The sequence below is a fragment of the Akebia trifoliata genome, chromosome 14, assembly GCF_017979445.1.
Source record: "Akebia trifoliata isolate Shusen 1 chromosome 14, ASM1797944v1, whole genome shotgun sequence".
Classification (NCBI taxonomy): domain Eukaryota; kingdom Viridiplantae; phylum Streptophyta; class Magnoliopsida; order Ranunculales; family Lardizabalaceae; genus Akebia; species Akebia trifoliata.
Genome location: NC_141388.1, coordinates 4,764,541 through 4,778,626, shown reverse-complemented (window position 1 = coordinate 4,778,626; position 14,086 = coordinate 4,764,541). Strand labels below are relative to the sequence as shown.

General features: G+C 31.8%; 1 pseudogene; it reads right to left on the bottom strand.

Moving 5' to 3' along the window:
• Nucleotides 1-11,336: 11,336 nt before the first annotated feature.
• Nucleotides 11,337-13,582, bottom strand: LOC147385697 (ABC transporter G family member 20 pseudogene; annotated as a pseudogene).
• Between the last annotated feature and the right edge of the window lie 504 nt (nucleotides 13,583-14,086).

Below are 14,086 nucleotides of genomic sequence, written 5' to 3'. Positions count from 1 at the left end.
ACCCTTGTACATTTGGTCACTTAATTGAAATATGTCTTTAGTTGATTTTTTTTTAAATGTTCCAGTTTACTCTTTCTTTTGAATTGTTCATCTTGAAACATGCTAAGAAAACTCCAGCCTCAAATCATAACTGCTAATCAAATAAACTGTTAAGATGCCAAGGATTAGCAAGTAAACCTATAAAATAAATTATCGCATAAATAATAAGAGTTCATTTTAATTGTTTTTTTCTTGGAAATATTTTTTTTGGCATAGATGTTAATTAATAAATTAATAATCTATTTGGGAAAAAAATTAAAATTAAAAGGAGAGTGAAAGTGAATATAGTAGATTTAATAAAATATTTTCTATTTAATTTTGAAAAGCTTTTTTCCCTTATTGATGCTTTTATAATAAATCAAAATTGATAAAGTTCGTCATTTTATCATGTCTGCCTAAAATTAACAATTCCTATTCCTAATTGTTGGATAAAATCCCTTTGATTTATACTAAAGACCTATAACCATAAATAAAAATAAAAAGTATTTCAACTCAATGAAATTGATTGAAGGATGTGAGTGTTTTATTTCAAAATTTCTTTTTAGTTTACTCCATTATTGGTGCTATATTTTTAAAATGTTGACATGCCTCTTCATCGGGCCTCCACCAATTCGTAAACATAAGTAAATTATAATGATGATAATAAATATGAGGAGACGTAAAGACCATTGGTGCTATGTTTTTAAATGGATCCCTCGATGATTTGATATACTTCTATTCTTTCAAAAAGGTGAGAAGCCTCTTGCTCTTGGTCTTCATTTATAGACTAATGAAAAATGACTTAAAAAACCGTAGTCATCGGATGATAGCTATGGTGATGATGATGCTGATTCACATTTGGTAGGGATGGCATCTGATATTTTCAAAACCTTGGCCGAGTTATAAACCTCATCCAAGTCAATTGGGATTTCTTTAACATTTAATAAAATGATTACTTTTTCAATAATTTAAATATTTATTTTTAAAAAAATGATTTTATGATTGAATGTCTTCCAAATTATAATTTTTTTTTTAATATAGATATATTTTAATAAATAATTATAAATTAACCTAAATGTTTATCTCATCCCAGACAATAATACCCAATCAAATCAATTCTATATCAATAGGGGATGGTATGAAATGTAATACTGAGTTTTAAATGTATGAGTTACAAATAGGCACTGAGATCATTTTCTAGTAGTCTATATAAGGCTTAAAATGGGTCGGAACTTGACCCAAAATCTGAGTAATCTGAAAATTGAATTTTGTGCGTTTGACCTCTTGGAGTAGATATGAATAAAAAATGAATATAGTTTGATGTCCCTTGAATCGAGTCAAATACACGAGGAATGGGATATTGAGGTTTTTTATTATTATTGATAATTTATAAAAATAAGATAAAGTTCAAGGGGGAGTATGTCATGAGTTTGAAAATACAAATAAGAAGGTATCTCAAAAATTTACAAATCGTGAAGGGGCATGGAGTTTCCTTGAAAAAATAAATCAATAAAAGACAAACACATGGTGTAAACAATTTTATGAAAAAATAAGGGAGCACAAACACAAATTAAGTTACTAAAGGTAAATGAGAGAGTGAATTTATTTAGTAAAGAAAAATGCTAAACTACCTAAACAAAGACACTAATGTAGCAATATGTACAGAACCTTCCTTATGTATCTCAAGGAAAAAAATCTATGGTTCTATGCACTATGCCACATCAGCGAGTGTCTTTTGAGTGTTCTTATTTTTGAGTCCGATTAGCACGACTCTTTAATAAGAGAAAAAAAAAAAGGTGAAGTTGAAGTATTTAGACTTAAGAGTAAGTCTAACCTCACTAACTTAGTATGATTTCAAATCTTACTAAGGGCCATTGAGATCAACTTGTGGCATTCAAAAATACTATTCAATGTCGCAATGGTGCCGAGGACAAAATTCTATGAATTTTTTCACTATTAAATCTTAATTTTAAATTTGGGAGTTTGGTGGGGGCATCCAATTTCAACAATTCGGGCCAAGTCCAAAAAAATGAAAAAAAATTGAGTTTGTTTTTTCAGAAGCAAGTTTTCGTGGGAAACGTTGAGGGCTGCAGTGTTGGATTGCCAATTTGGTTATACATTTGACCTCAAATTCCCTTAGTAAGATTTGAAATAGTAGTAGCAAGGAAAATGTTTCTCTAGAATTAATATTTTGAAATTGAAGATGCTTGGATTTTGGAAATAAACAAATTAATACTTCACTTTTGGTCAAACCGATCCAAAATTTAAAACATCGGTGTAGAGATTTTAGAAGTATTCTTGTGATTGTTGGATCAGCTTATGAGGATCGATCCATGTGGCTCATTAAAGAAACGGGGTACATCTTCGGTTTGCATTACAAGGGTTGGCCTTAAACCATGGGCTGTAATATGCAATAAATGTTGCACTCCTTCACTATCATCTTTACCTAACGCTATCCTTTTAAATGAATTTGCACTACTTTTCCTTTATCGTCATTTCCTTCTACAAATTAAAGTTCATGATTGTGATACCAAGAGAAGGTGCTTATAGATGTGACTGGCAGCAACACCTAGAAAATAGGAGTAGAGAAGAATGGGATAGGTCGAAGGAGAGCACAAAGACTTCTCCTATGAGATACTGTAACTTGTTGGGTTAAATTTGTATTTTAAAGGAAGTACTTTTTTTGGTTTTACTCACCGTCCTTGTGGGTGTACGCAATAAATAGTTATGTACTAGATTCAATCATCAATGTTTTTTTTAATTCTTTTTTAATAATAATCTATCAAATCTTTCAATAAATTTTGATAGATACATACTGATTTTTCACATGCGATCCCATGCAAGGAATTGCTTAATATGTAACTATCAATCTAAGAATGATAAATTTGATAGAAACATATTTTAAAAATATGCTATTATATAGTAGGTACATATCGAACAGTTTTTTACATGGGCATCCCATGTGAAAAAATGTGTTCGGTATGTACCTATCAAAATAGTGCTGATGAATTCGGTCCTACCTTATCATACGTACTAAGAATTTTGAAAATAAAAAATTCTGATGCAAACGATAAAGATAAAATTTATTTTTAACATGGTTCATTTGCAAAACAATTAAAAACAAATCCAAGAACAAAAGATGATGAAAATAAACGATAAAAACTCACTTCCTTCAATCAAAATTGAAGAATGTCTCTTAGAAATGGATCAAAATGTGATCTTTCGATGAATCTCTGAAGAAAATCGTTTGATTATGTGGATTCGATTGAACTTTGATAAGTTTTTTGGTAGTGATGTTTCGATAAAGTTTAATATTTTTTTCGCTAAATCGATAACGTTTAACATGCTTCAAATCGGTAGGAGGGAAAGTTGCATTTGTTCGGTGAGTGTTAGATGGGTGTATGAATAAAACATACTAAAACAAAAAATGAGTGTTAGATGGGTTGCAAATTATTTGCTGAAATTTATAAAGGGCTCATGACATTCATGCAAATAATTTGCAATATAAAAAAAAAATTCAAAATGTAACCAAGCATCATTAAATTAGATTCCAACAAATCATTTGCATTTGCAAATGATTTAATTTGTAACAAACAAGGCCTTAACGTTTAAGTGGGTGTGACAAGCTAAAATGTGAGTGTCAGTAGTGCACCCTTACTTTTTGTTAGGTTGGGGCACAAGTATACAACCTGAAATATGTGATTTTCAAGTAGTCGATCTCATTTTGCCACTCTTAGTTTTATTAGGACTTGAGTAGTTTTGTTCAAAGAAGCACTCAAGTCTCAACCTAAGTGCAAATTTATGGTTGCCGCCACATTTTTTTATTTATAAAGTCACATATTTTCTTTGATAATTTGATATATTTTGAATTTAGCCCTACAAAACTTTTGGCAATTGCCCCACCCCACTCAAGTTTTGTAGGTATCAGAACTCCTCTATTTAGTTAATATTTGACAGTTGTCCCTATCCTCACAGGTGACATTGCCCCTTGACTTAGATCTTCTCTCATAAATTTATGAAAAATGACCTAAATGCCCTTTTCTTCAATTTTTAATAAAACTTCTTTGAATTTTCTTCTCAAAACCACTCATATTCATGTTATTCGACCTTATTGGAAAACTATAGTTTGCCCATTCTACAAGAAAATCCTGGCTCCGCCCTTGGTCTGAATCATAGATTAATGTCCTGAAATCTTTTTTAAAGAGAGTTGGATTGTAGAGAATATATCAAGATTATTTCTTTTCTTTAAGTAGAGAAACTTCTCTCATTGTTTTGGTGTTGGTTCATTGACTAGTGCTAAATCGATGCGGCAAAACATACGTGGTCTATATGCAGTTGATGAGGCAAGGGCATAAAACTATTTATCTTTTTTACATGTATATCCCAAAGAAAAATGTCTATGGTTTTGTGCCCTTTCCAAGTCAATCACATATGTTTTACCGTGATAATTTATCATGGCTCTAGTTTATATTCTCTCTCTTGGATCTTTTGAGTTAAGTCGTTAAATCGTAATCGCATATTTTAAACAACGAAGTCTCATAATGAGATATCTTTAGGGCGTTCTTGAGCGCATTATGGAAAATTTCACAAAAAATTATTTTTACTGGTTGAATTGCATAAAAAAAATAGTAAGAAATCATTGTTTTAATTTATTTTTTGAATGACTTCTTTTTCCCATTATTGATAGGTTCACTCCTTCTTGGGATATATTACGCCGTGGTGATAAAATAGAGTTAAATGCATAGGTTAACTATTTCTTTGTCCCAACATTGATGCCCAAAATTTTATCTTCTTTATTGCTCTTTCATTTTGTTCCTATTTCTAATCTGGTCTGTATAGTGAAGTCTTTGAGTTTCATTATCAATAGTCACAGAGTTTTGGATTTACTTAGGAGTTTCTATCACTTATTCAAGTAAAAAAGTATATATTCAATAATAAAAAAATAATACTAAACATACCAATAGTGTGATCACAGTAGTTTAAAGATAAAAATGCAAGTAACACTCGTTCAATGCGTATTTGTTTTACAAACATGCAAATATATTTTACACTACTAAAACTCTTCAATCACTATTTGTTCCAAACTTTACGACTCTACGATCGTATGAATTCCGATGCTAAAGACTTAAATATAGGAAGTTTAATGAGAAAAAAAAAAGGGCAATGACCACAAAGATGTATTTCTTGAAAGAATGTACCAAAAAGTCTCTTCTAAAAAAATGGGACTCTTTAGTGCTCATTTTATCAAATATTAATCTAAAAAGTATTTTTTATAGTGAAAATGTCGTAATTACCCTTTCAATGATTTTTTAAGTATAAGGAAACGTGTTTATTTGAGGTACTCCTATGTTTAAAAATTAATAACATGCCCCTTGGCTATGGTCATATCTTATAAAACAATAAGATAAAATATCTAAATGAAAAGAAAAGAAAAAATCTTGTTTTCTCTTCTCAAAATTAGTAATCATTAACTTGCATAGATGATGATGTTGACTTCAACAATGATGTGGGGATGAGTATGGTAATCATCATCATAAAATTGATTTGATCTATGTATATTGGATTTACCATAATATATAAATAATTAAAACATAATTTTAGAACTTGACTTAAATGGATGAGATAGGGTGCACTTTCCTAAAAGAATGAGTGGCTCTAGTGGATCTAGGGATAGGAAGAAAAGGATTGAGCCTAGACCCAATCAAACGGATCTCGGGATTTGTATTAGATCGAATTGTTTCAGCTAAAAAATTAACAAGTGAACATAAATAAGTCAAACAAAATTATATTGAATTTATGAATACCTTTTAATAAATTAAAAATATTTATTTTTATTTTTCACAATATTGTTATAACTATTTGGTCTAGTTTTTTATTTGACATAGTGTATTTTTAGGTCAAATCACTCAATTTAAAAAAAAATGGTATTTTAGAGATTTTCCTTAGAAAGATATTTAAAATATCCTTAATAGGTTAATATTTTATTAAGTGAGACTTAAATGGTCAGTATTATTATTAGGGGACTATTCGGTACATATTCTCAATAAAGAGTCTTTCACAGTCATTGTCTCAATAAAAAAAAAAATGACAAAGCTTTTATGATTGCACAACCATGGGGATTTTTAGGATTTTTTTAATCAATTTGTTCTAAAACAGGTAAATAAAAATTAATGATTAAATCCAACATGAATTATTAATCAAAGAAATTTTATTAGAGAAAGAAAGAATTTACTATGAGGAGCAGTCGTAAAGTTTCTAGTTGAGGAAGATGAAAGTAAATAGAGTTTGAGAAGTGTGAGTTTCTAATTATATTTTTTTATAAGTTTATTAACTGTTCGTATGCTAGCAAATAGAATTTTTCTTTTGTTTTTGTTTTTGTGAGGGGGGGAGGGGTGTTTAATAAAAGGATTTGCCTATACCGTGGAAAATTGATTTTCACACTATTTTTGTTGATTTGCTATGTCAAACATGTGAAAATATCGATTTGTCACGAAAAATCTTTTTTGCCTAATTTTCCTTGCAAACAAACATACCTTGCAATAATGATGGAGCTTGGAAAATGGATTACGACTCTCTTGCGTGGCAAACTTCAACTATATATAGTCACTCATATTTGCTACTTAAGACATCAAAATCACTATCTCGATATTAAATTCCTAAATTTGCAAGGGCGGAGCTAGTAAGGAGCTTGTTGGGGCAATCGCCTCCATAGAACTTTGAGATAGTCCTGTATTTTCAATTAAATACATGCCTCATTTGCCCCCATTCACTCATCTCTCTCCTTATTGCCCCCAGCCCATCACCTCCCTCCAATTTTTCCACCCAGTCCCTTATAGTTTTTGAATATGACATTGTCTCTTGATCGGGCCTTCTTTCATGGATTAATTAGAAAAAACCTAAATAGCCTTTTCTTCAATTTCTAACCAAAAAAAATCTTTGAATTTCTCTCCAAAACAATTCATATTCAAACTTTTCAACTGCACCATTAATTATAGTTTGCCCCCACTGCAATAAAATCCTGCTCTACTCTTGTACATTTGGTCTACTTAATTGAAATATGTCTTTTGTTGATTTTTTTTTAAATGTTCCAATTTACTCCTTTTAAATTGTTCATCTTAAAACATGCTAAGAAAACTCCAGCCTCAATTCGTAACTGCTCATCAAATAAACTGTTAAGATGCCAAGGATTAGCAAGTAAACCTATAAAATAAATTATCGCATAAATAATAAGAGTTTATTCTAGTTGTTTTTTTCTTGGAAATATTTTTTTGGCATAGATGTTAATTAATAAATTAGTAATCTATTTGGAAAAAATTAAAATTAGAAGGAGAGTGAAAGTGAATATAGTAGATTTAATAAAATATTTTCTATTTAATTTTGAAAAGCTTTTTTCCCTTATTGACGTTTTTATAATAAATCAAAATTGATAAAGTTCATCATTTTATCATGTCTGCCTAAAATTAACAATTCCTATTCCTAATTGTTGGATAAAATCCCTTTGATTTATGCTAAAGACCTATAACCTAAAAAAAAAATAAACAGTTTTTCAACTCAATGAAATTGATTGAAGGATGTGAGTGTTTTATTTCAAAATTTCTTTTTAGTTTACTCCATTATTGGTGCTATATTTTTAAAATGTTGACATGCCTCTTCAATGGGCCTCCACCAATTCGAAAACATATGTTAATGATAATGATGATAATAAATATGAGGAGACGTAAAGACCATTGGTGCTATGTTTTAAAATTGATCCCCCAAGGTTTCGATGATTTGATATACTTCTATTCTTTCAAAAAGTTGAGAAGCCTCTTGATCTCGGTCTTCATTTATAGACTAATGAAAAATGACTTAAAAACCCGTAGTTATCAGATGATAGCTATGGTGATGATGACGATGATTCTCATTTGGTAGAGATGGCATCTGATATTTTCAAAACCTTGGCCGAGTTATAAACCTCATCCAAGTCAATTGGGATTTCTTTAACATTTAATAAAATGATTACTTTTTCAATAATTTAAATATTTATTTTTAAAAAAATGATTTTATGATTGAATGTCTTCCAAATTATAAATTTTTTTTTTGAATATAGATAAACATTAATAAATAATTATAAATTAACCTAAATGTTTATCTCATCCCAGACAATATGAACCAATCAATTCAATTCTATATCAATAGGGGATGGTATGAAATGTAATAATGAGTTTTAAAAGTATGAGTTGCAAACAGGCACTGAGATCATTTTCTACTAGTCTATATAAGGCTTAAAATAGGTCGGAACTTGACCCAAAATCTGAGTAATCAGAAAATTGAATTTTGTGCGTTTGACCTCTTGGAGTAGATATGAATAAAAAATGAGTTGAATATAGTTTGATGTCCCTTGAATCGAGTCAAATACACGAGGAATAGGATATTGAAGTTTTTTATTATTATTGATAATTTATAAAAATAAGATAAAGTTCAAGGAGGAGTATGTCATGATTTTGAAAATACAAATAAGAAGGTATCTCAAAAATTTACAAAACGTGAAGGGGCATGGAGTTTCCTTGAAAAAATAAATCAATAAAAGACAAACACATGGTGTAAACAATTTTATGAAAAAATAAGGGAGCACAAACACAAATTAAGTTACTAAAGGTAAATGAGAGAGTGAATTTATTTAGTAAAGAAAAATGCTAAACTACCTAAACAAAGACACTAATGTAGCAATATGTACAGAACCTTCCTTGTGTATCTCAAGGAAAATATCTATAGTTCTATGCACTATGCCACATCAGTGAGTGTCTTTTGAGTGTTCTTATTTTGAGTCAGTTTTGCACGACTCTTTAATAAGAGAAAAAAAAAAAAAGGTGAAGTTGAAGTATTTAGACTTAAGAGTAAGTCTAACCTCACCAACTTACTAAGATTTCAAATCTTACTAAGGGCCATTGAGATCAACTTGTGGCATTCAAAAATACTATTCAATGTCACAATGGCAAAATCCTGGTTCTGCCCTTAGACATGGATCTTCTCTTTTAGACTAACAAAAAATATCAATGCCATATCTTCGCCATTGCCCTCGTCATCTCATCATATATATCATTGTCATGGATGCGCCTATTACGAAAAAACTTTGAAAATGATCTTCTACATTTTGATTTTGGTTTATATTCGAATAGCCCCTTGTTTTCAAATTGTGTCACGCCTCTTGACCTCAATCTTCTCTTTTCAACTAATTAAAAATGATCTAAAAGTCCCTGATTTCTTCTTTTTCTTTTCAAGAGGATATCTTCAACTTCTTAGATGTTTGAATGGTGTTGGAGAGGTTATTTTCCATTAGTCTATCAGAGAAGACTGGGGTCAAGGGGATAATGTTATCTTGTTGAAAATATATATCTAAGAAAGTATCTCAAATGTTCACAAAGGCATAGGGAAACAAGTCCCCCCACTCATTTAGAAAACACGAGAATTCCACGTGTCATGCAAAAGAGAGGGTTTGTCCAAAATATTAGAGCAGTCTAACCTCTTCAATTTTTAATCTGTTATGGACAATCATTTTTGAATTCGATACTGAATAATCATCCTAGGAACCTTGTAAAAAAAAATGGGTCTCCTTTGATAAATGGGAAAATGGTGGATATATAATGTGAGTGTGACCCCTAAATTTAGCGATATATACAATAATCAAGAAACTAGGAAAATATAAAACATTTTGAGTTAAAAATGAAAGGAAATTTTAACTAAAAATCTTTTATATTTTATTAAGGTTAATATCAATTTTTTTTAATGATGCTTTTGTAATTTTGAAAATTAAGCAAGTTAAAATTATATCGTGCTAGGTTGCAAATTTTCTTAATTTTTTATTTATTTATAACAAAATGATTTTTATTATATTAAATTTAAACATAAAATTAGAGGTATTTATGACCACTTAAATTTTTGTGTCCACCAACTTCTACTAGGCCTTATCTCATTGTATATTATAGTTAAAGATGTTTGATGCGGAAGAATAGTCCATAGGATTTCCAAGAAAAATGTAACTCTTGTGAGATATTTAGTATTTTCATGTTGGGCTTTCGCTTTATTAGGTTAATTAAAAAGTAAAGTGAGCCTTTTCTGCAGTGTTAGAGAGCCTTTAATCCTAATCATAGATGACGGATTTATCTCTCTTCCCCGTGGACGTAGGCAATTTGCCGAATCATGTATTCTTTGTGATCGATTTCGTCCTATTTCTTGTTTTAGTTTCTCTTCCGCACGATAGTAATCTTGTAAAACTTATACTTATTTTCTAGTACTGACCTCTAGAAAATCAATACTGTTAATTACTTCGACCGTAGGACCTAAAATGAGGTTTGAAGTTGGAAGAATCCTTGTATTTGGTTGGTGCATTGCGGGAAACCAACATTCATAGGTCAGTGGGCCTAAAATAATGCCTCATAAGACCTCTTGAAGGATAAGATTAAAGCAGCCCTTTAAACATTTGGTTTGATTTTTGATCTAACGTCCACTTAAGGATGAGCCGGATTTTTGTGAGTTGGATCCAAAGAGTAACTCGTGATCGAACTGTATGGAGTAACTCGTGAATATAAACTATTGTGAATACATGAAAAGTTGAAAATTCAAATGGGAAAAGCCAAGCATCAAAAACATAAGATGGCTTGCTATTATTAAATAGGCAGATTTACCAAAACATGCACAACATTTCGAATATTTATCAAAACGGTACATTGTAGCAATTAATTCCGAAAATGGTAAATTTAGTGTTTTTGGAATTAATTTTTTTACCAAAATGGTAAAAACAGTAAAATGTATTTTTTTTATACCGAAAATGCCCTTTTTTATTTTTCGACTGAAATTACGAAAATAAATTGATTTCGGTAAAAAAAAAAATTGTAAATACATATGATTGTTGGATTACCGAAAGAGAGTGAATCTTTTTAGTTGGATTTTCATTTTTTTAAGGTTAAAATTGTAAATATATATGTAAAACAAAAAAAGGGTATTTTCGGTAAATTTTTTTTTTTTATATACTGTTTTTACAGTTTTGGTAAAAAATATTAATTCTGAAAACGGTAAATTTACTGTTTTCGGAATTAATTGCTACAATGTACCATTTTGGTAATTAATTTCGAAAACTCTACCGTTTTGGTAAATTATTCTATTAAATAAACCCATTTGATTTGATTAAGCTAGATAAGTTATTAGAATCCACACATGATGTTTAAGATTTATATATAACAGCAAAGAAAAGTACAATCCTAAAGGAAATATGGCTTACTATTATTAAATAAACCCATTTGATTTGATTAAGTTAGATAAGTTATTAGAATCCACACATGAAGTTTAAGATTTATATATAACAGCAAAGAAAAAGTACAATCCTAAAGGAGTAACTGAAGTTATTCTTCTTACATCCAGTATCAATCTACCTCCTCTTGTTTTTGCTCCCTAACAACAAAGAAAAGTAGAATAGAATTCTAAAAAAGAAACCCCAAGCCAATGTAATCCACAAACAATCCCATTTGCTTAGATTATTTCTTATTCCTTGTCGTCCCAAGATATCCAATCCCGTTGTAAGGCAGCTCTCGCTTGTAATGTTCACTCCCAATGAATTACTTATTTTCTTCAACAAATTAATCTTCATGGCTACAGGGACAATTCCAAGCTCTGTGTTATCGAACATCTGAGTCCCTCTCATAAAACATTTTCTCTCATTTTCGAATTCATTCTGCAATACAGCTTGGTAAGAGAACTTTATCAAGGATGTGTAATGTAACCATATCAAGTAATGTGGAATTCGATCACTATTGATGGAAATCCCACTAACGAGAAGGAAGTAACCAACAATTGCAACAACCACTGTGCAACCTATCATAAGATCAGATACTATTGCAGATAGGAACGTGACGAAAGAATTTCCCGCCCAAAACAAAGCAAAGATTATAAAAGTGAAGAAGATGAACCCTGAGATGCCACCACCAAGGCCTACTGCCCAAAATGTTGTTGCTGTGAACGCGGTGGAGAGAAAGATTAAAGATGGAATGACTACGATTGTGGTTGATAGAACGTAAGATGATCAACGATAAGTGTTATTAGCTGTCTCTCGCATGAAAATATGTCGCTCTAAGATGAAAACTGGGAGGGCATCAGTACAGAAGTAAAAGATTGTACACATGGCGAATCCGAAAAACCCTAATCGTTCTTTTACACCTCTGGGAGAATTATCAAGCGGTCGAAAAGCTAAAGCTAATATGAAACTTGTAACCATAACTGGCCCCAATCGGGTTCGGATCAGTTCAGGCATTCTCCTTGAATTAGTTATCGATCGCTTGGACAACACAAAGATCTCGGTCCAGAAAGGATTAGCACATGTAGCGATGCTGGATGTAGGGCTTGCGTTGTTGTTTAGAGCCCCCAATACTAGTTTCCCCCTCGACATACTCGCGCTAATTGCATCTTTCCAAGAGAGCTTCAAATGATTGGAATCCAGTGTGTGAGGTTGGTTGATGGTCTGCCATGACTTACTGAATTCAACCAAGCTTTCGTTCCACTGGGCGATTCCTCGAGCTCATGAATTAAATCCAATACAAACTCAACCCAATTCTGATTTTCTGGGATAGAATGCCCAAACTCAGCGAAGAAAAGTGGGAGACTCGCTGGCAATCCACTGTAAACAATTTGGCCACATGAGAGAAAGAGCAATCGATTGAGTAGGCCAAGAATTCTATAACTAGGTTGATGAATCGACATGATAAAGATACTCCCACTTTGAGCAATCCTTTTAAGGACCTCCGCCACCAAGAAAGCGTTGGTGCAATCGAGCCCTGACGTTGGTTCATCGAGAAACAAGATGATTGGATCGTGAATTAATTCGATTCCTATAGAGACACGACGACGTTCTCCGTCAGATACGCCTCTATGATCTTCATCTCCAATCATCGTCTTGGCCACGTTCCTTAATCCTAGTTGATCAATCAGAGTACTAACCCTTGCTTTCTTCTTGGATTTGGAGAGTGAGTGAGGCAATCTAAACTCGGCTGAGAACATGATCGTCTCTTCAACTGTTAGCATTGGGAAGAGAAGATCATCTTGCATGACATACCCAGAGATCACCTTGAGAAGCCCAGATTCCACTATTGGTTTTCCATTAAGAGATATGGATCCTTTCAAGCTGCCTTTGGCTATCCGATTGGCAAGAGCATCGATCAATGTAGATTTCCCCGATCCACTGGTGCCAAGGATGGCTAGGATCTCTCCGCTTCTCGCTTGACCAGAGACATCATTCAATATTAGTGTCTTCTTCTTCTTATTGTCTATGATGGCATACTTCAAATTACAGAAGGAGAGAACGAAACGAAAGGAAGTGAAGTTTGTTGGAAAACATGTTGAGGTAGTAGAGTCTTGTCTTCGTTCTCATCCTTTTGTGTGTCTTCGTCAAATCTCTTGAAGAGGTCGCTGAGAGTATTTGGAGACAACCCTGCAACAGCGCTTCCATTGAGCTCTTCAATCTCCATTGATTCTCTCATCTCAAGTGAAAAAACAATTCTTAATGCATGCGTACCCTACCGCATGCATTCTTCACAACTCTTAAAGTATATCAGTTTTTATGAACGGTAATTTAATGTAAATCTGTTGCAATTGAGTAATACAGGGGTGACACAGGCCATACACTGATTCTCACAGTTCTGACGTAGCACAGTATCCACGTCACTCACTTAATGAGTCAGCTGCCACGACATTTTTTATGAAAACCTAACATCGTCTCCTCTTCTCTCAGCATTACTCCATTAATATATGTTGATGTTTTCTTCCAAGAGACTAAGACTGAAACTTAAAAAAAATTGCAGAAAAAACCATTAAAATTATTTAAAAACCACCTCAGATGAAGATTCCATGGATTTAGTGAAAGAGCACGAAAGGTAGCCGTAAAGATCAACCACCTTCCTAATGTTGCTGTTAAACTCTCTAATAATTAGACCCACATTTTGGCTGAGGTTATTGGGTATCTTCGACTCATGATTCTGATTAATTTCATTGATTAACAATCTATTTTGATCCAAGATGTTTTTGACTTGACCAAAGTTCTTTT